This window comes from Erpetoichthys calabaricus, chromosome 6 (assembly GCF_900747795.2).
Source record: "Erpetoichthys calabaricus chromosome 6, fErpCal1.3, whole genome shotgun sequence".
NCBI lineage: Eukaryota > Metazoa > Chordata > Cladistia > Polypteriformes > Polypteridae > Erpetoichthys > Erpetoichthys calabaricus.
Window position 1 is genome coordinate 63,985,168 of NC_041399.2, and position 22,017 is coordinate 64,007,184.

Sequence of the window (22,017 nt, forward strand, 5' to 3'; positions counted from 1 at the left end):
ATTTGAATTTTCATTCATAGTGCATGTGTGATGCTCAGTAAAACTAGAACAATTCTTTACAAATAACTTATAAAAGCTTTAAATCAAACCTTGATTATTTTTTTAAAACCATTAAGAGCATGTGCTATTACAAGTCTAACAATATTATAATGCAAATTTACCATTTACCAGGGCAGTATTAGGAATAAGTGCACACCCAAGTGATACAATTAATGTGCCTCTGGCAGACATCGGGTTGACCTTAGAAACACACCAGACATGTTTGTTTTACATAACATAGTGTGATGAGGATAGTTATGGCATAAAAATGTAGCAGAAGGAAATATGTAGTTCCAGCACAGCTACAGACCAAAATGACAAATTAAAGTACAAAATAAAAGAGGAGGGTAAATAGAAAATATACCTGGATTAGTAAACTAGGCTGAGTGCTGTTGTTAAATGGTCTTTGTGGGATTTAATAAAGATATCATGCGGACTATTTTAATGCTAAAATAAGCTAACACTTTCTGTATTCTATGTAGATTCTCTGAAGAAACAGTTAAAAAAAGTGAAATATTGAAAGTGCAGTTCTTGCTTAAGGGGACTGTAAAATTTAATAACCTATTATCAAGAAAGGCTGAGCAGTTTGTTTTTTGGAAAAATTAAAGGATTTATAATAAAGAGGAAAATAATAGTTCATAGTTGCAGCTGTATTTTAGTAATTGTCCATTATTCCATCAAGTATCAATTACAAATGTGTAATGTTATGAAATAAAACAGGCAAAGTTCATTTTGTATTTTCTCAACAAATGTGATAAACAACTGCAACATGTTTATCGATTATAAGGTAGGATTTAAATATTGTTTATTAGAAAATGTACAAAAATAATTGAGAGCCCCAAAAGTTGTATTCTAAGACCAACTTATTTATTATTTATATGGATCATATAATGAATGAAATTTGTATGAACTTGACTGCACTACAGTAATATTAATGATGGCAGTATTCATAGTTACCCTAAAAAATATCTAATGAAGAAAAATTATATTTAAATCTGTCTTTTCTAAACAAACTGAAGTTAAGGTATAATTTTCTGTAAAAAAAAACAAAAAAAAAAACAATGTAACATCCAGTTTGCTGCAGATATAAATTATTTTTAAATTTAAGTATAATTATGTTTTAATCACTGTTGTTTAAAACATCAGTAGCTTTCTTTTAATTCTGTCTTTATTGTTCAAAAAGATGATAGGGTCCGTTCTTGAAACTAACTACATTAGAAAACAGTTATTTCCCATGAGCACCATTTCAGTTTGCTCTTATGTATTTCCAAGGGGGCTGACTAGTCAGTGTCTGGAAAGTTAAAATGTTCCTTGATTGCCATACCATCTTTATCACAAATATGTATTGTGTAGCTGTAGGGGGCGCTATCGCTCCCTTGAACCCTCAGGTACCACTTCAAACACCAGGTAAAAGTACAATTATTATTCTTTTTATTATAAATTCGTGCACTAAGCACCCTCCACTCCACACTACTCATACAAATACCATCCATCCATCCATCCATTTTCCAACCTGCTGAATCCGAACAAAGGGTCACGGGGGTCTGCTGGAGCCAATCCCAGCCAACACAGGGCACAAGGCAGGAACCAATCCCGGGCAGGGTGCCAACCCACCGCAGGATACAAATACCAATTCTCTAATTAATCAACAATAATAAACACTCCTCCTCTACCAGACACTTAGCCACCCTTCCTCCCAGCTCAGCTCAGTGTCTGGGCTTTCCCACAGTCCTTTTATATCCCCTGACCCGGAAGTGGTTCCAGCCCAACAACCCATAAGACCTCATCACTTCCAGGTCAGATTAAAAGTCCTTTTCTTCAACCCGGAAGCACGTCATTCCTTCCGGTCATGTGATCATGATGCACTGCTGGGTTATAGGGCACATAACACTCTGTAAGCCTCCCTACAGCGGCTCCTGGTGGTCCCCATGGTATCCAGCAGTGTTGTTTGTAAAAACTACAATGTCCATAATGCCCTGCTGGAATTTGGGGACCTTCCATGCTGCTGGGAGGGCTCCATCTGGCGGCCTGGAGGAGTGGACCGGAATATTTGGCCGGCAATCCCTCACAATTGTTTGACAACAGCCTTAAAGTGTCGAGCTAGATCCTAGAGTTAGTAAAAAGACTATTGTTGTGCATTAGAAAACATGTACAGTATGTCTATTGTAAAAGACCAGGCCCCAGACACAGACGGACAGCCACCATATGCCTTACAATACAGACGTTTTATTTTCTTCACCCGTGGGTGCATGGCTTCCCCGTGACCCACAGGCAATACACAGTCCCACACAAGCACAATTCACCACAGCAACAATCCTTCTGGCAGCACCACCACTCCTCCTCAGGCTTAGTCCTCCTCCTCCTCCCAACTCTGGCTCTCTCGAGTGGTGGTGGCTGGCCTTTTTTATACCCCACCCGGAAGTATTCCAGGTGCTTGATCACCTGGGCCTAATTGCATTTCCGGGTGGGGCTGAGGAATTGACCAGCCGGGCTGCAAAGTCCATGCAGCTCCCCCTGGCGGCCATCCGAGCCCCCACCCAGGCTGTGGAGGACTCCATCTCCCATGGAGCCATGCGCCCAGTTGGGGAATCATCGTCTGCCAGGGAGGCTGCCACCAAGCGTCCCGGGGAAGGTATTGAGCTGTCCATGGTAGCTCCCCCGGAACAGATGCAGTAGGGGCGTCCCTGCCGGGCATGGGACCCGGCTGTCCTTCACACTATATATGTATAAAATAGAATACAGATATGGTATAGATGTAATATATGTAATATGATATGAAGGAGACCATTGTGTAAGGAATAAAACATTGTTTTGTCTAACAAGGTGCAAAACAATGGTTACCGCAAAATCCTGCCGGACTACGCCAATTGTTTTGTCTTGGTAGAGTGATATATATATTGCTATACTTTCCCCTATTGTATTATTAATATGTAGCCTTAGAATGCCTAATCTCACAGACTTACCACTGTTTATAAGGTACTATTGTATATAACTTATCCCCACCTTCCCTTCTATATCTATAACCTCAGGCAATTAGATGTAGTAAAAAAGACAAGCAGAAGTTAAGTTTCAGTTTAAACAATGTATTATTGATAATATTCATAAATAATAACAAAATGCAAAGTATATTTGAATATTGGCAACCATACAACCTGATTAAATGGTGATATGTAGTTCAGGCGGCACACAGTCTTCTAGTTACTTAAGTGTCTCTAGTTAAGGCATCATTGGTGCTCAGCTTTCAGCCACATGTCTGTTCAAAATGGCTGCTGAGCTGTTCTCTTCATCATCACTGGTTAGCAAGAGAGATGCTTCTTTCAGATGTTGGTTAGTAAGAGAGAGAGTGTGAGGTTAAACAAGTAAATGTATAGATTTTCTGTCCAACCCCTACAGCCAATAGGGTGTCGTAGTACTTAAAGGCTTCTGAACCAAGCCAATTCCAAACAGCCATACTTCAGACCAATGGGGGAAATAGAACATCTTAACACCTGCCCCCAAACCATATGTTAAAGTACACCTTAGCCCATTTGCGGGGGTAGAAATGACTTTAGCAAAGAAACACTTGCCAAACTGGTTTAAAACACACATCCCCCAAATCCTGTCGTAAAATTCAAACAGACCCATTCCTTTAGTAAACACTAAATTCCATTGCTTTGCCCAAATTAGAAATAGAAGACATACAAAACATTTATCAAGTTATATGTAAAATCTCACATCACAACAAACATGAATAGAATATCTTGCGCTGTTGCTAAAATGGTCCCAATATAGTTTACAATGAACTGTTTTTTGAATCCAATCATTTTACATTTAATAACTCCCAGTAATCCTTCTAGTACAATAAATTTTAATTTCATGAGAGAGTAGACATTAGAGAGTAAAATGTCATTACTTGGTCCACACGATTGATGCTGTACATTGGGTTATTGTAGGCTACCACAGCACAAAGCCTAATGGCTGCCAAAGTGCTTAGGTGGGTAACGTCTTTGTTGTCCTTCCACTTGATCGCAATCATTTTACCTTTCATGCGCGATGAAGCTTCAACTGACTAAAGTCACCAGGCATGTCATGGCAGTTTCATTATACACTGCTGTATGCATCCGTTTCACTATCTGTGTCAACATCTGATGAATGAATATTGCTTGATTCAACTAATGGCTCAGTTTGACCTTGTTCTAAAACTGGCTTTACATTTGTTCGTTAGCATGCCATTATGCATTTTGGTCAAAGGGCCTGCCTCACTCATGAATATTGAGGAGTTACTACAAAGTGGAAAAATACATAGAAATATTAACTTCATGCTGCAAATAAATCATTATTTTATTCACTAGATGGCACCAGAATATCGTTTGAGCCTATCACTACATGCAAACAATATAGTTTAACCTAAGAAATGCTCAGGTTTAACAATTTTGGGCTCATCTGAGCCCAATGGATGCATGGAGTTAACTTGTCTTGATGAAAAAATTGTAAATATTTAATATACTAGTATATTAAATACAAGTATTTATATTCGTATAGGTGGTTGATAATATGATGAATAATTAAATCCCATTCTATTAAAGCATATCTTTTTGAAAGTGCTTTAGATACACTGATATTCCACTGATGTAAATATTTCACAGATCTCACAAACTTTCACAGTCCTGATAGCCGAAACTCAATAAAGATGTGTTGGAGTGATCCAGAGGTTATGGTGCCAGTTACCATTAGTGGTCTTCAGGGGCAAAGCAGTCTTCTTAGTGCTTTATTGGTACTCAGAAATCAGAATCATTCTGTAGGTCTTCTGGTATGTGGAACTAGCAACCAATATCACAACTAACAAAGCTGTTCTAAAATAAAGGAATCTTTTATGTAGTCAGGACAGAGTATAAGACATCTGTTGCTGTAATTGTAGAGAATAAGACAACAACCCTTCAAGCACGGAAGGATACATGTACTGGGGGGTGTACAGACAAGCAAGATACCAGATAAAGTAAAACATATTTAATATTCATTAAAGCTAGGTATGAAAAAGCAGGGTCAAAATAGGCAGAAGTTGGTGCATAAAAAGGCACACATTACGCCATTACGCCAGAAGAGCTACTGTAACCTAATAAACCAAAAGGCAGAACTTAAAAACATTAATCCTAAATATTAGACATTGATCTTGGGAGCAAATTCAGGTAGGCTACTAATGCTTCTGAGCTGTTAAGTACAAGGGCAAAGAGCTAAAGCAGGGTTCCTTGTCACGTTTGTCTCTTGTCTCTCCTTTCATGTGACTTCAGCCCAATTATTATTGCCAAGCAATGGAGGAGGATGGGAGTGGGAATGGGAAAACTATATGTGAAAGAAGGGGGTGGACTGGCATGGAGCCCATGCCTCAAACTGACAAACTAGTTGCTTAGTTGGCTGGTTTTATTTCTTAAAAGGCAAAATTCAAGTTCCTTAATGATATGTATGAAGCTAATTTTCCTCTAAAAGAAAGTCCATATGGAGAACCACATTCAAACAACAAATACTGAATTTAACAGCAAGGCATCTCCATTTTTGTCTTGGTTGTGTTGATTAGCATATCTTTATACAGTATTTTTTCCTAGTCTACATTGTCCTTTTTTTCTAATATGAAATTGTACCTTTGTTTATGTCTCACACTTTTTTCCCCTCATAGTAAGGTTTTTTTCTTACTTAGTTCATTCATTAAAATGAGACAAATATCTTCGCGTTTTTACAAAATAAAACTTAGTCAAGAATGATCAATAAAGCTTGTATTTCTATTCAGAATGATTCCAATGAACCCTTACATACATGTGACTATGATGTGTGTGTGCATTACCCAAAATGTAAAGAAACAAAACAATAAGATAAAAAGCAATGCATTTTTTCTCAAACAACTTTGTTTCTGGGCACACATGAAATTTTTTATTTTTACTTTTACTAATATTAGTTCACACAAAATGATTTCCAAACTTGACCTAGGATTATGGGAGCATTTTTTTGTTAAAGGTTGACAACTCTAACATACTAACATAGCATCCCCAACACATTGTAAAATGTAGTGAAAGAGGTGTAAAGTATGTGACTGTAAAACGTTTAAATAGAATAATTTCAGCATGATGCATCAATATTAGCTTCCATTGTGATTACATTGGCAGTACTGTACAAGTAAATATAAACATGGATACAGGCTTTTCTTTATTGGAATTTCAGAAAGTCACAGTACTCGATTACTTTGAGCAACACTGTGTTATCGGCTCGATTGACACTGTGGGAGAATGGCCATGCTCACTTCCAGTGACAGTAAAACATTTTTATAATACACTTCTAGATCAGTGAGAGAGAGAAAAACGGGTCAGTGGACTTGAGTTAGGAATTAACAAATTTAAATATTATTATGCAGTGGGTGAAAGATATGAAGCACTAATCTGATTTTTTTTTGAGCTATTCAGGTGATTTATGATTTAATTAGAAGATTTAATGATTTAGATTATTATTATTGAAAGTGAAATCAGAGGACAGAAGTTGGTGTTAGATTCTAGTATATTTTATAATAAATCTGTTTATGTTGAAAGTATTGTAAAGTATTTCAAATGTATGTTTTATTATATTACTGTTTATTCCTAGTAAAGAAGTAATGATATATTCACTTCTACAGTAATATAAGTTAGGTTTTCAACCTATCAGTGATAATAATTTTTTTAATAATAATAATTTTTTGCATTTATATAGCGCTTTTCTCACTACTCAAAGCGCTCAGCAATTGCAGGTTAAGGGCCTTGCTTAAGGGCCCAACAGAGCAGAGTCCCTATTGGCATTGACGGGATTCGAACCGGCAACCTTCCGAATGCCAGTGCAGATCTCTAGCCTCAGAGCCACCACACCAATCAGTGATTGATTATAACATAAAGAAATATTCAAAGCACAAATAATACACTTTTAATTAATAATTTTTCTTGCATTTGTATTCAATTCAAGCTATTTGACATACATAATCAAGAAAAGATTTATTGTTTGATTACTGTAGCCATTGATGGTGGATGTTTAGGGGTACAACTGCAGTATGTTTAACATTTGAGATGCAGTGCCATTAGCAACACTACCTGGCCAGGGATCACGTATATTGAAGGGTTACTGGAAGATGTAACAAAATTTCACTTCAGTCACCCATTCTAAATAATGGCAGCAGCCAATTGTTGTTTCCTTTTGACGAGCACTGACACAACACAGTTGCCTATGTCACGCATGTGCTTCAGAGGATCACCTTCAACGCTCATCTGAATTATGTACTACCCCTTTGGAACAAGAGGGTGGCGCTGGCACTAATCCTGTCATCTCCTTTTCCCCCCCACAGTACAGAGAAGATACCCAGTAAGTGCAACAGACCCTACAAACACACACCTTCCGGTCTCCTGCGAATAAATTCTAAACCGGCTGGCAGGAGGAATCATTTAGCTGAATGAGCGACCCAAAACATGGAGCTCCCAAATTGAGCACAGGGAAAAAGGATAGTTTTGTCATTGCAAGCAAGCCCCTAAAAGATGATTTTCTTGAAACTTTTTTTTTTTTTTACTTGCCCCACCAAGTGCCCTTTTTTTCTCCTTAAAAACAATTTGAAGTAATCTGGGACAGCCGGGTTGATTCCTCAACAATTATTCTATAGAGTTGTTATTCCTCACACAACAACACCTGTTATTTTTATAATTAGGTAGAAACAATGGTAGGATTACTTTTTGCCACCAGGAAAAACTACAATTTGGCGGTCCTGGGAGTTTATGGGTTTTACAAATGTGGGTTTGACCTAGAATTTATTTGTGCTTTAGCTCAAAGGAGCCTTCTGAGCTTTATTCAGAGCTTGGAGTTAGGAGTAAAGCGAGTGCTAAGGGCTCAAGTGGCAGGAGGAAGAGGTAGCAGATAAAAGAAGGGTTTATTTCATGTTTTAATGGTGAAGTGATCCAGTAGCCCTACAGATAGATCAGTTTCCCTTTTTCATTCATTGTGATCCTTCCCTGTTTGTTTTAATAAAGTACTCATTTTGTGTTTACCTAGACTTTTGTCATTTTTGTTTGTGGCTCACTTGAGTACACCCCATTGATTGCAATTGCCATAAGTTAAGCCATAGATTCAGCAATAATATTAATTTTGTGACGTTTCAGCCAACATGTGAAAACTGTGCATGATAGGTGAAATGATGGCTTTTGTGGTTGTGTGCACAACTTATCCTGCAAATCTTCTTTCATCCTGTTGTTATCACAAAATGGATGGATCCATGTATCAGTTTGATTAGTTATGACAATTTTTTTCTGAACACAAGAAAGGACTTTCTAGACATTTGAATGGTTGCTTCACAGAAAAAGACACAGTGTTTTATAAAGTGCATACCTTGGGGCTTCTCTTCTATTTATAGTTGTTGTTATTAATGATTGCAAATAACCAAATTATATTTCTTAAAAAATTCTAAATAAAAAGAGTTAATTAATACAAATACAATGCCAAACAATATTTTGTAGTGTGATCTAATAGCTATTGTAATTATTATTTCTTAAAATTACTTTTATATGTTCATGTGGCTATGTGTTCTGTATGACTGCTAAACAAATTGGAACATTATATTACATATACTCATAGTATATTACCCTTGAGTCATTACTGCATCCAGATAAGACATTTAGAATTTTGTAACTTTAATGCTTAAAATTTTTTTCCAAGGTGTTACTTTTTGATTAATCCTTTTTTTTTTTTTTTTTTTAAGTTACGTCGGACATTTCATTGCTAATATCATGGTTACCAAAGGCAGTTATAGTATCTTAAATACATACAAAGATGCAATGTAAAACTGCTGTTCAGAAATATCTTAAAAGGATATATTTAAATTTAAATTTACACAAAGATACTTTGTGTAATTTAATCTTTGCTTTTTTGATTAATCCTTTTTTTTTTAGTTATGTCGGACATTTCATTGCTAACACCATGGTTACCAAAGGCAGTTAAAGTACTTAAATACATACAAAGATGCAATGTAAATTGCTGTTCAGAAATATCTTAAAAAGGATATATTTAAATTTAAATTTACACAGAGATAGTATGTGTAATTTAATCTTTGCCCATTTTTCTATACTAAATGCAGAAATAGATGTTTTCAAATGGGAGGCAAACTGAGAGAAAATGACAAGTGGAACAATTTTTACTGTTTCCTGCATTGTAAGTTAATAATTTATATATGTAACCAGGGGTGCAGACAATTTAATTTTTACAGCATAAGAGAACAGAGTAACAAATATGCAGTATTTGAGCTCTTTCTGCTGTTGCCACAACCACAGCACTTCGTTGCTTGTCTACGGCTGCTATGCAAACTTAATAAGATGACGTCTTTTGGATCATCAAAATAAAAAGATCATAAAATGTTTAGAATGGAAAAACTGATATACTGCCCATCAAAGCTTGTTCACCTAATTGGCGCCCTACTGTTTTGCTGTCTCTCAAAAGCACCCCAATGTTTTAGCGTTTATGTTATGACCTGGCATACCATTCTGTAGATTAACTGCCCTTTAATGAAAGAATCTAATTGGCCCCCAACTGTCTAACTGTTTCTGAAAGGACTCTAGTGTTTTGACATTTACAGCATGACCTAGCAGACAATTTCGTAGAAGAACTATCCTTTAACTAAAAAATCTAATTGTACCTAGTCCTTCTAGTTAGGTTAAAAAAAAGAAAGAAAATATTTTGGCCTTTGTATCATGTAAATGCGACATAAATTACATTGCTTTCTCTTTAATATACAGTATAAAAGATTGTTTTTTCTGTTAACTTTTGCTCCTCAATTTTGACTTGTTTTGTAGTGCAAATATAGGCTGCAGTGAAAATACAGTAATTTTTTTTTACTGTTAACTTCAGGCTGTTATTCAAAAGCAAAGTTAATTTGTTTTTGCAAACGTAACTATATGCATACAGTGTTTTCACAGTCATTTTACTCAATAAGTCTCTTATTCTTTACTTGCTGGCTTTGCCCAGGAAATTTTCTAAGCCAATGGACCTTTGCTATTATGCCATTGGTAAATAAGATGTGTCAGAAGTACAATTCAACTAAGTACTTTCCTGTATGCAATGTTTGTATTTTTTTTTTTTTTTTTTTTACCACAGGCTAACTTTATGTACTTGAGCTGCTTAATGTTGAACATGCTATATACAGTCCTTGGTGATGTTGGTGTGGTGTGTTGTGGCAGAACTACGTATTAAAGCAGTATTTGGTAATGTTACAAATATGACTTAAAGTTGATTCATTTAATGCCCAAAACTGCTAAAAAAATCTCAGCTCTCCATTAGCATCAAAAGCATAAAATTAGTACTGCCTGAGTATACAGCGAATATAAATAAATGTCTACCAGAAAAAAAAAACAAAAGTTACAATTACTCTTAATCATTCAAGAGCACTGTCCTGTTCTCTTTTTATCACATTTTGAAAAACAGTTTCACCCTATTCTTTTTTTTAATTTATTAAAAGCATGTAACATTCTATACAAGTCAGTCAGACTTCACAAAACTAAATTCAACTCAACTCCCACCCAAGAGAAAGAGGGGAAGGCCAACAGCCAGAGTAAAATTTTAAGAGTAGAAAAGAGGGGAGAGAATCCTTTTCCCCAAAATAAATGCTGATTCTAAAATGTTACTGATTAGATCCTGCCAGGTTTTTAAAAAGTTTTCAACAGATCATCTAAGTAAGAATTAGATTTTTTCCAATTTCAAAAAGAATACAACATCAGTTACCCACTGACTTAAAAGAGGTGGGCAAGGATTCTTCCAGTTGAGCAAGATAAGTCTACATGCTAATAGTAAAGTAAAGGCAATTACAGTTTGTCCTTCTCCACTTTAAGCCAGTCGGAGAGTACACCAAACACAGCTGTTAATGGATTAGGAGTGAATGATCCAGAATGATCCTAATTTGGTACAGTACATGCCCAAAACATGGCCCAATGAGGCTGGAGCCCAATTGCAATGTACACAGGTTGGATCTTGCCCTGGAAACATTTTGGACAATTCTAAATGAAATAGATGTGCTTGATAAAACATTTTAAGTTGAATAATTGTATACGTTGCGCATATGGAGCTAGAGTGAATTCTCTGCATGGCTGCCTTCCACTTCTTTTCTAAAATGTTGAGTAAGAGATCCTTTTCCCACTGTACTCTGGGATGTTTGAAAGGAACGGGTTTTAATTTTTTTTTATATATTATAGAAATGCTTCATTCTATTCAATCGTGGCATGGATAAATCGGTTAATTTGCATTTTTTCCTTTCATCATATAATTCCTTTTTTTTTTTATCTTGATGCTGATCATTGATTGGTATTGCAAAGTTAATGACAATTTGCAGATGGGACAGCACTATTGGCTTTTTCAAAAAGTTATACACTGATAAAAAATAGTTTAATGAAATGTATTTCAGATTTTTGTCACATGTGACATAGCCCCTGGTGCACCAAAGCAATCAACAATGCTGCATGATATTTTTCTGTATTTGTAACTACACTTGTTTCACCAAGGGAGCATCCCCTCTCCCTGCTCTTCTAATCATGCTCAATTCATGAAGGGGAAATCCCCTCTCCATTCTTCAAATGCTGTCTGTGGGTCACCAAGGAACTTTAAAAGGTAAATTAGGTTCCAAGGTCATAAAGGATGAGAAACAATGCTCTACGATAAATGCTGTAGTCTAAAGTGGTTTAGAAAAAAAATGCAGCAGTTGCTACTTTTGATGACATGGCTCTTTTATTGAGGCTCTTGTTTAAACTTTGTGAGTTTTGTTGAAATCTGGAGCAGTGCACTGGCTGATGGGAATTGTAGCCTCACTTCAGCATTTGCTGAAAGCTGCAGAGAAGATGACAGGAATAGGGGATAATATATATTAAATACCTTTCTTACTGGATCAGTTACTTGAAATTGACCAAGCACTCAGCTACACTGTCTGGCAAGCAATAGCTAAACATGTTTATGTCAACTTTGTCGAAATTTGCTCCTTTCAGTTCATCTCTGCAGACAGCTTTCATTTGCATAAACTGCCATGCCTAACTTTTTGAGTGATCACTGTCAGTGATGTGGTGAAATGGAGGATGTGGTGCTTTAGAATGGCCCACTCGCTAGAACATTAGTGATAAAATACCAACAAATACAAAATTGTGTCCTCTAATTTTCGTTTTTTCTACAATGCTGCAGAATTTCAGTTGCAGTGGTCAAAATAAATTTTGTGATTTTGGTGTATTTGTTTTTTCTAAATATTGATATATTGAAATATCCTTTACCTACTGCTGTAGATGTACCATCCCGCCAAATTTAATCTTTTTAGTTAATGAGTGACTGAGTTATATATGTGTTACAGCTTTGCATTACAGTCTGTAAATACAAGGTGCAACCAGTTACACTCTTGAGGTTTCTCACACAGTGGTCCCTTTTTAATTAATTAATTGACTATCTTTGGAAAGATGAATGTGTTACTTTACACATGGTTTCTCCTCCTCATGCACCATGCTTTTCCTTAGCAAGGTTGGTCTCAATATGGCACCCACATCTATCTCCTTTGCATACTATAAACTCTTCAACTTCTACGGTGTGGCACTAGGCTACCGTTTAGAAGGGTTTGCTCCAGCCTTTGTTGCAGCTGCATCTTAGGCAGTAGGGTTTCTGCTGCTTAGCAGAGTATGTCTGTATGAAAGATTGTTTTAAAATAAAATAGCATCTTCATTTTGTTCTCAAAAAGGTTTATTAGTGCATATTCTGTATATTGGAGGGACTGAATGAAGCATGCAATAAAAAATAAAACAGGAAAATAAGAAGCTAGAGAAGAGCATGTGTAAGCATGCGTCTGCAAAAGGTAAATACAGGCAAAGCTTAAATAAAGTGAAAGATAAATGCAATGTTTACCAGCATAACCTTCACCAGTTGTGCTTTTGAACTTCAAAGATCATTAACTAAGTCTATTACTAAATCATTTTGGAACTAAGTCAATCAGTGAAAATGCCAACCGCCAGATCAAAGGCTAAGAGGTTCTTTCTATATAAAAGTGGCACACCTGTCAACTTTTACTTGCAAAAGGTAAATACAGGCAAAGCTTAAATAAAGTGAAGAATAAATGCAATGTTTACCAGCATAACCTTCACCAGTTGTGCTTGTTAACTTTAAAGAGCATTAACTAAGTCTATCACTAAATTATTTTGTCAATCAGTGAAAATGCCAACCACCAGATCAAAGGCGAAAAGGTTCTTTCTATATAAAGGTGGCACACCTGTCAACTTTTACTTGCAAGGGGCAAATTTAAGTCTATCTCTTTGGAAATGTTGTGGTAATACCTGAAATGTGCTGTTTATGCAATAGAGACGACAAATCTTGAGTGCTTTGGAGCAGGTTTGAAAAGGGGAACTGATAAAAAAAATTATATTTATATACAGTATATTTATTTATTTAAGACATATAGGAGGTACTGCTTACTAATAATAGCAAACATTTGACTGCTATCTTAGCTGCTTAAGGATGTGCCTCTGCTACTGAATTAGTTTGTTTGCTCTTATACACAGGTATCATTTAATTTATATTATATATTAAAAATATTATATTGTAGTATGTGTGTGTCTGTTATTTGAGTTAAGTACAGGAGTTCAGTTGGTGGATTATGGAACTTGGAGTCGGGAGGCGAGTTAGGAAATGGGTTCATGCAGGAGAGGTAAAGACAGAATGTTGCAGCTGGGAAGGAGAATTTTTGATGCATATGACCTGTGGTTTAATACATTGAGCAGGGAATAAGAGCCTTGGCACCTTATAGTTAGAGGTTTAAAAGTAATTAAGATTGGTCTAGAGAGATATCAGAGTTTTTGTATTAATTTGGTACTTTGTGGTTTTGTTTGAGTCAAATATGCCTTATATGTTTTCTGCAAATAATGAAGTTTTTTTTCTTTTGTAGTGTTCATTCATAGTTTACACATTTCATATGGTTCATTTCATGAAGTGAATATCCTCCAAGACACTACAAGTAGATATCCTTAATCCAGTTATTTACATTCTTTTTTCATAGATGTCCAGGTTGTTTGATAACTTGCTCAGAATCCTGCAGTTTGTCAGATGTGGCGATAAAGTGCTTAGTGTGTTACCCAGTAGATTTCACTCACAAGAGCATACAGTATAAATTGGAAAACTAATGGCAAAAATCTAGAAAAAACCTAGAATTTATTCAAATAATTTCTCATTTTCTTTTCATTTCTAGTACATGAATAAGTTTTTATAATGCCTTCTGTCTAACAAGTTTTTCTTACATTACCCAGCACCTCAAGCACACGGGGATTAAAACTTCACTCTCCCTTCCTTTATTGCACAGAATAGAGCTTGCTTGTTCTGATGCACTTACACAAGAAATATAGAAGTCGTATTCCCAGCTGTAAGATGTACAGTAAGATATCTTTCTACATGTGTAATTTACAAAAGTGAATCTTTCTATCAAAGTTAAAGTTGTATATGGACATATTGTAGAAATACAAAATAAACCTATCTCTTTGTGATTTTGCATTTTAGAAATATAAATGTGAAGATTTTTTTAAGTGTTTAGTTTCTCTCTAAAACACAAGAGAGGTAACAAAGAAAAAGTAGAGTAAAGCAAAACCTACTGCCTAATTTACCCTTGTGTGAGTTTTCAAGAAGTCAGTGTTTCTACATGTCAATTTATTTAGATGATCTCCAGACTTCATCTTCTTTTTACTCTGTTTTTCATTAGATGAAAAATCACAGAACAAATCAGCAAGGAGCATTTATTTAGTTTGTTGAAGCTGGACATGGGAAGTTTTATATATTCTTTCCAAAAATATATTTTATATAGAAACTTCATTAGAACTGTTTACAACACAAAGCTTGTGAAGTGATTGTTTAAATGTAGCAAAACAGAAAGTTGAAGTTAATTACAATAATTTGTCTTGATGTACAGTATCAGACTATTGTGAGCAATTGATCTTAATTAATAAATTATATTGCAAAACTTTTTCAAATTGCTGGTTACATCTTGAAATCACTGCTTTTCGGTTCTAGAATGTGTTGTAAATCACTCAGGTTTACTAGTAGCTATTAGTCAGTCTATGGTTTCTAAATCAGACTTTTATTAGCTCAGGGTTGTGGGGAGTTGAAGCATATCCTAGTAGTATCAAGGGCAAGACAAGAACTGGCGCTGGACCAGAATCTGTCTGCCTTAGGGCACTTTCTTGCACACCTCCTCATTTGCTCATAAGAGGGCAAATCGAAGTCTTCAGTCAAGTTGACTTGACTGCCTTTAGACTGTGAGAGAAAACCAGGAGTCCCTATGGAGAAATTCTTAATTCAAAGTGCAGCATCACGATGCAGGTGCTTCTATGCGATAATCTTTTAAGAGAAAATCAATCAAACTGCTTCATACAGCACCTTGTTTAAAGAGCAATCCATCATAATGATTTGCAATGTATAGAAGAATAAAATATAAAGAAATGAGAAAAACGTACACTGTATTGTAAACTGGAATCCACTTATTAGGGAAACATACTGTATGTTAATACCCTAAACAATATGACTAATTAGACTTCTTCAAAACTGGATAAAGTTAGGACAGAGATGGAGCAAATAAGTTATAGTGTCTTGTTTTGTAGTATGCACATTATTTAAATAAGGACATTAAAACATTTAAGAAAATTAAACTGAAATGGCACTCAATTTTCTATTGCTCTGCTTGTGCTTCTAAAGCTGCCATACAATAAATGCAGTGCATTTTATTGCTCACAACTAGTTTTAGTCATTTTTTTCTTTCAAGAGAGTATTTCTTTTATAAAAATATGTTACCATTGTTTTCTCAAAACCTTGAAGGCTAGAGAGCATTGTAGGATAACGTAATAGCATTGTAGGATAATCTAATTTAAATATAAGTTTTTGAGTCTCAGTAAAATAACTTTCCTATAAATGTATTAGAATTCATTACCCCATGCTATGTCAGATCAGCAACAGATACACAGGAAATCTATAAGTTAGTAGGCTCTGGAACATCTTAGAATAAGTTGCATTTCACTTTTAATTTAAAATAGTTGATTATTTAAATTACATCTGTTGTGCAACTAAATATTTTTGTTACTCATATAAATCTTGAAGTTCACCTGACTGCATTAAAAAGAAAGTATCACTCTAAAGGTGTATTATTTTTTTCTTTTTTTTTGTATCGATTCACAATAGTCTGTCACATTATCCTTCTTTTTTAATCTTCAGCAGCAGTTTACTGTATTTTCATCCAGTTTGTCTTTTTTAACCAATAATCTGTTTTGAAAACATTAAAATGTGGTAAATACAATCTTCAAATAAATTTCAAATGTCTTATTTTGTAAAGTAATATTCCCATCTAGTCTTTTAATTTGGGACATTCTAATAAGGTGACAAAAATTGTCATTAGTATTTTACACTAACAAATTTCCTTTTTCATAAAGTGATCTTAAAGATAAAATGTCTGCTGTTGTGCTGTTCCACCGCAGAAAAGAATATGCCTGGAACTGTTTTCTCAAATGTCTTAAGGCATTTCTAGTGAGAGGCTAGTTTTTATGTAACTACAAAAAAGTAAACTATTATAATTAAATTAAGCAAGACAGACGGCTATTCTTGTACGTTTTAGAAAGGTAACTGTGTTTGTATGTGTATTTTAAAGCAATTTGGTGCCTCCTAGAGGAATTTTCACAAACTGCTGATGCCTGTTCACAGAGTTGCCTTAATACATTTTGACGTGAAATGGTTCTGTAACCTTAGTGATAAATGTTTTCTTGAAAGCACACAGCCAATAAATAATTAAACCCTGACATGAGAAAAGAAAAAGAACTTAACTATAAATAAAAAATAAGTGGTGTCATTTGAATGCTCTGTAGTGTCTGTTTTCATTGTGTATATCTCGTCAATCAATTTTCCTCCTCTGCTGCTGTCAGACCTCACAGCTTTACCAACTTCTCACTTTCTAGCTGCTAAACCTTGTGTACTAAGTGTCCATGGAATTCTGATCCAAAGGCCTCTGATGACGCTGGTTAGAATTTTTGAGGAAACGCCTTTTTAAAATTTAACAAGACCACAAAACATTAAAGAAGTGTAAAATGCTGTTTACTGAGCCACAGTCAAGCAGCTGACTTTCAGAGCAATTTCACCACAGGGAAATTATTGATAAGCAGGTAACTTTAATTTCCCAGTTGCTATAATTTCTTTACTTGGTGAATCGTCATTGAAAATGTTGGTTTCAGTCATTTACTATTAACTTTGTGCTGTTCTTGGCATAATAATGTATGTGGCTTCTGAAAGCACAGACATTGAGCGCTGAATTCCTGATCAGGAATATAATCACATTTCTTTTGGAACTTGTAACTAAGCTTGAATTTCTGTCATAAAATTATCAAAGTAAACATTGCAAAGAATGTCAGCATTTTCCCTTGACACCCCAGAAACAAATATTAGTGGTTTTGAGATGAAGTACTAAATTGGATTTTCAGTCACTTCCACATGATAATTTTAATGAGATGTAATGATATCTTGCAACCAGGTGTCTTTCATATCTCTAAGGACAGTCATAGTCTAGTCTGTACTTGGATAAAATAATTGAATCCACTGAATAATATCCATTGAATAATTAGTTTACTGGTTATAGATGGATTGATAGACTGCACAGAGCACTCTTCTTCACTGTGGAGTTTTATACCAGTGCACAGTACACTAAGTCAAGGCCCTGACTCGAGTGTCATTAAAAGCACCAAACCATCATGCACTGTTGATCTATCTCATTTCTCAGGCTGGCTGAAACTCCTTTTGCTAACTGACTCCTTGCTGATCATATTCATTGTAGTGAGTGTTCAGAAACTGATTACCACTTTCATCCCATTTGGTGCCGCACCATTGCCGTGGCTGAGATTAGGGCTTTCGTTTTAAAAACTGCCTCAGCACATTTTAACTGGCCAAAAAGTTCTAATGGTTGGAAAAATAACAGTATAATGAGTGACGTACATTTTCAAAATATAAATATACACATCAAAAAAGTATGTGATTTTAATCCATAACTAAATTTAAGATGTTCAACAGTGATGTTTGTAGTAGGGATATGTAAAATGTTGTAGTGCATTTATCCTTTCCTTTGTCAGACAATGCTAGTATTGCAGTGATTATTCCTGAGCATTGTTGCTGTAAGATTAAATGAATGTTATGATGTGTAAAGGGAAGAGATGAAAACTAACATGTACTACTGACAGTGTGGCGTAGTGGCAGCCAGTGTGGTGAAATGGTTAAGATTTCAAACCCTAAAATTGTACATTTCCAATCCTTCTACTGACACTGTGTGACCATAATAAGCAAGTCATTTTCATTTACCTGTGCTCCAAATGGACAAACAAAAGAAATGCAACCAATTATATGTCAAATGTTGTAAGTCACTTTGCATAAAAGCACAAGTCAGATAATAACTAATAATAATTTCAAAATGTAACGCTGCAAAAGATATGTAGATATTCATGCCTATATCTGAAATGCCTAAAACAAAGAATCAGAACAGTTTGATGCCCCTATAGCCCACAACCTTGGCATCTACTTGAAACAATCAACAGACATGACTAATTGTTACAGGTTGGAAGTGGTTTAACACTTTTGATGTATGTCTGCCTGTTAAGCTATGACTGGATATTATGTTATTTAGCCATATGTTATCTTTTGCAATCCTGTAATTCTTTTCTATGATTCTGTAAAGTCATTGTAGAGAGGCTGTAATGTAGATATTTACCCTTATTTTAGCTGCTGCTGCCGGAATAAGTGTAAGCTCTCTGTGAGCATTAGCATGATAAGCACACAAAGAAAAGGGAAGAGTTGGATTTACAGAGAGCTATAAAGGTAAACTTGTTTCTCTAGCTTTAGAAAACACTTTCCACATTTTAAATTGTGTGAATGGGTACCAGGAAGGTTAAAAAGGAAACATAAGCTGATTATAATAAGGGAAGGAGAGAAAAAGCAATTGTTATATTTGGTTAGGTATCATTATTTGTTGTTTTATGTTTCACATAAATATTTTTAATAAGTGAGTACATAACACAAAAATTACATGATTTGCATTGTGCAGAAACTTTTTTTTCTCTTATGAAGAGCACTTGTTGGGTTCAGGGAAATACTAACTACTGGTGAAGAGGAGATTCAGTAAGTAAAAAGCTAAGTTAGTGCAGCCACATAGTAACATAAGAAGTTTGACATTCACATGACTTTCTGAAATAAATTATTGTGCATCCCTAATAAGAGACCGTTCAAGGCTTGAGAATTCCTGTCACAGTAGCAGGACAAAGGAATTCCCTTGGTTCATTGTTGGTCAAAATGTTGCTGTTCTTTTACTGAGCTTATTTTTTATTGCTGTATGGACAGAATTTCTTTACCTAACACTGTATGCAAGCATGAAGTCAAGGCTGCCCCGCGTGGTCTAGGAAGAGGCTTCCTTAGCCCAGTTTGCAATTGCCTGATGTGCTTTAGTCCCTAGTGAAGAAAACGATGAGGCACATTGGCCCTGCATAATTGATAAACTTCCATCAGCCTCACAAGGTTCTTAAAAAGAGATGGCATCCCCTGGGGTTTGTCAAACTATGGATGAAAGCCTTGGCTTGTCTTTATGGCAAGTGACAGCAGTTTGTTTTCTGATGCCAGCCAATTTGCTAGTTGCTTTTCCAGTCTAGTATACTCGAATCTAACAGTGTTTTACAGTCCTAGTTCAACAGTAAGACTTTAAAATGTTATATGTGCCACAATACTGTCAATACCAACTGACATGAATGTTTGAAAAGCACTTGCACAATGCCTAGCTTGGAAGTCAGAGGTAAATTAGAACATTCGGAAAACGCAGTGTTTTCTGTGTTGGTGTCAGCTGGAATTTCTGTATTTCAAGCTTATTAGAGATTGCTTCTTTTAAAGATGAAGAACATATCCTTAAAATTTTATTTCTCGGTATGTATACTAATATATACAGTTCATGTGTATTTGTACAGTATATGAGGGTGTATGTGTATATGTGTGAATTCATGTGATTTAGTGGGTGTAAAAGTTCAAGTATACAATAGAAATGTTTTATTTCAGCGATTATTGCAGAAAATTGGAGCAAAACAGTTGAATTTTGTTAAATGCAGAATAACTTTCAATTACGGAATGCTTTGAGCATAAAAAGGAAAAACACAGGATGCAATTAACATTTATTTAATATATTGTTCCATTAGATTTATTTGATTCTATTTGCAAAGCATGTGACTCATTAATCACCTTAATTTTCTTTACTGAGCATTACATAATGGTAAAGAAGCAATGTGATTATTCAGAGTGGCATGATGACACAGTAGTTAGCACACTACTTCACAAATCCAGTGTTCTGGATTTGATTCCCACACTCATTTTTGACTCTGTGTAGTTTAATAATAATAATAATACATTTTATTTATATAGCGCCTTTCCCATGCTCAAGGCACTTACAGAATATAATAAAGAACGGCAGGGTATACAGTATATAGCATTGTACAAACCAGATAAATAAATAAATGAAGATTAAGACAGTGAATTCTGAAAAAAAAACAAAACAGACAACATAATTGATGGTCTCGCACACACACACATACAGGTTACATGAGCATCTTGACAGAGAAGTAAACTGAGAGAAGGGTAATAAAGTCAAATAGAGCTAAAAGCCTTCCTGAACAGATGAGTTTTGAGTTGTTTTTTAAAAGAATTCATGGAGTCAGCTGACCTGATTAATTTCGGTAGGTCATTCCAGAGTCTGGGTGCTATACAGCTGAAGGCCCTGTCACCCATGGAGTGTAGATTAGTGTGGGGTACAACAAGATTGCCAGAATCAGAGGACCTTAGTGGGCGGGCAGGCACATAGTGATGGAGAAGGTCACTGATGTAGTTTGGCGTGAGGTTATTTAAGGCTTTGTAGGTTATTAGTAGGATTTTATATTCGATTCTGTAAGACACAGGGAGCCAGTGGAGACGGAGCAGGATGGATGTGATGTGCTCGCTACTGCTGGTTCGAGTAAGGACTCTTGCAGCTGAGTTTTGAATAAGCTGGAGCTGTGATATAAGATTAGAAGGGGCACCTGCCAGTAGGGAATTACAATAATCGATGCGGGATGTGATAAAAGCATGGACAAGTTTCTCAGCATTAGCGAAGGAGAGGAAGGAGCGAACACGGGATATGTTACGGAGGTGAAAGTAAGAAAGTTTCTTAATGTGATTTATGTGGGCGGAATAAGAGAGGGAGGAATCAAAAATGACACCAAGATTTTTTTACAGTAGAGGCAGGTCTGATGAGATCACCGCCAAGATGGACTGGGAAAGAGCTCATTTTATTAAGTTGCATTTTAGTCCCAATTTGCAGGAGTTCAGTTTTATTGCAATTTAATTTAAAGAGTTCTGCTCCATCCAGGTTTTAATTTCACTAAGGCAGGTTGTGAGCTGAGAAAGCTCTGATGAAGTTCCACTTTTAACATTGAAGTAGAGTTGAGTATCATCTGCATAAAAATGATAACCCAGTCCATAGCTACGGATAATATGGCCAAGGGGAAGCATGTAAATACAGAAATACAGTTTGTATGTATAATCACTGTACTCCTGCTTTGGTTTTCCACAATTCCATTAATTACTAATTTTCCAGCATTCCCAAAGCACCTTGTATTACAGTTGGTGAACTGATGATTGAGGGTGTTCATGTTTGCTCTATGACAGACTGCCATTCAAAAAATGATTTCCACCTTGTATCTGTTGCTGCTGGATTGGGCTCTAAACCCCCGGTGACTAAATGCAAGAATGTTATTTAATTAGTTTTGTATTTAATGCAGTTTTTTTACCTTTTATATTTGTAATATTGTGCATAATCAGCTTCTTGATCTCTCTCTCTCTCTCTCTCTCTCTCTATATATATATATATATATATATATATATATATATATATATATATATTCTGTAAAGATACAGCTATTATTTCAA

At 35.4% G+C, this 22,017-nt stretch overlaps 1 protein-coding gene across 1 annotated transcript in view; it reads left to right on the forward strand.

Annotated features, from left to right (window-relative positions):
• Positions 1-22,017, forward strand: part of LOC114653363 (carbohydrate sulfotransferase 9-like) — a 154,849-nt gene that overhangs the window by 83,471 nt on the left and 49,361 nt on the right. The gene's annotated exons all lie outside the window — the stretch shown is intronic.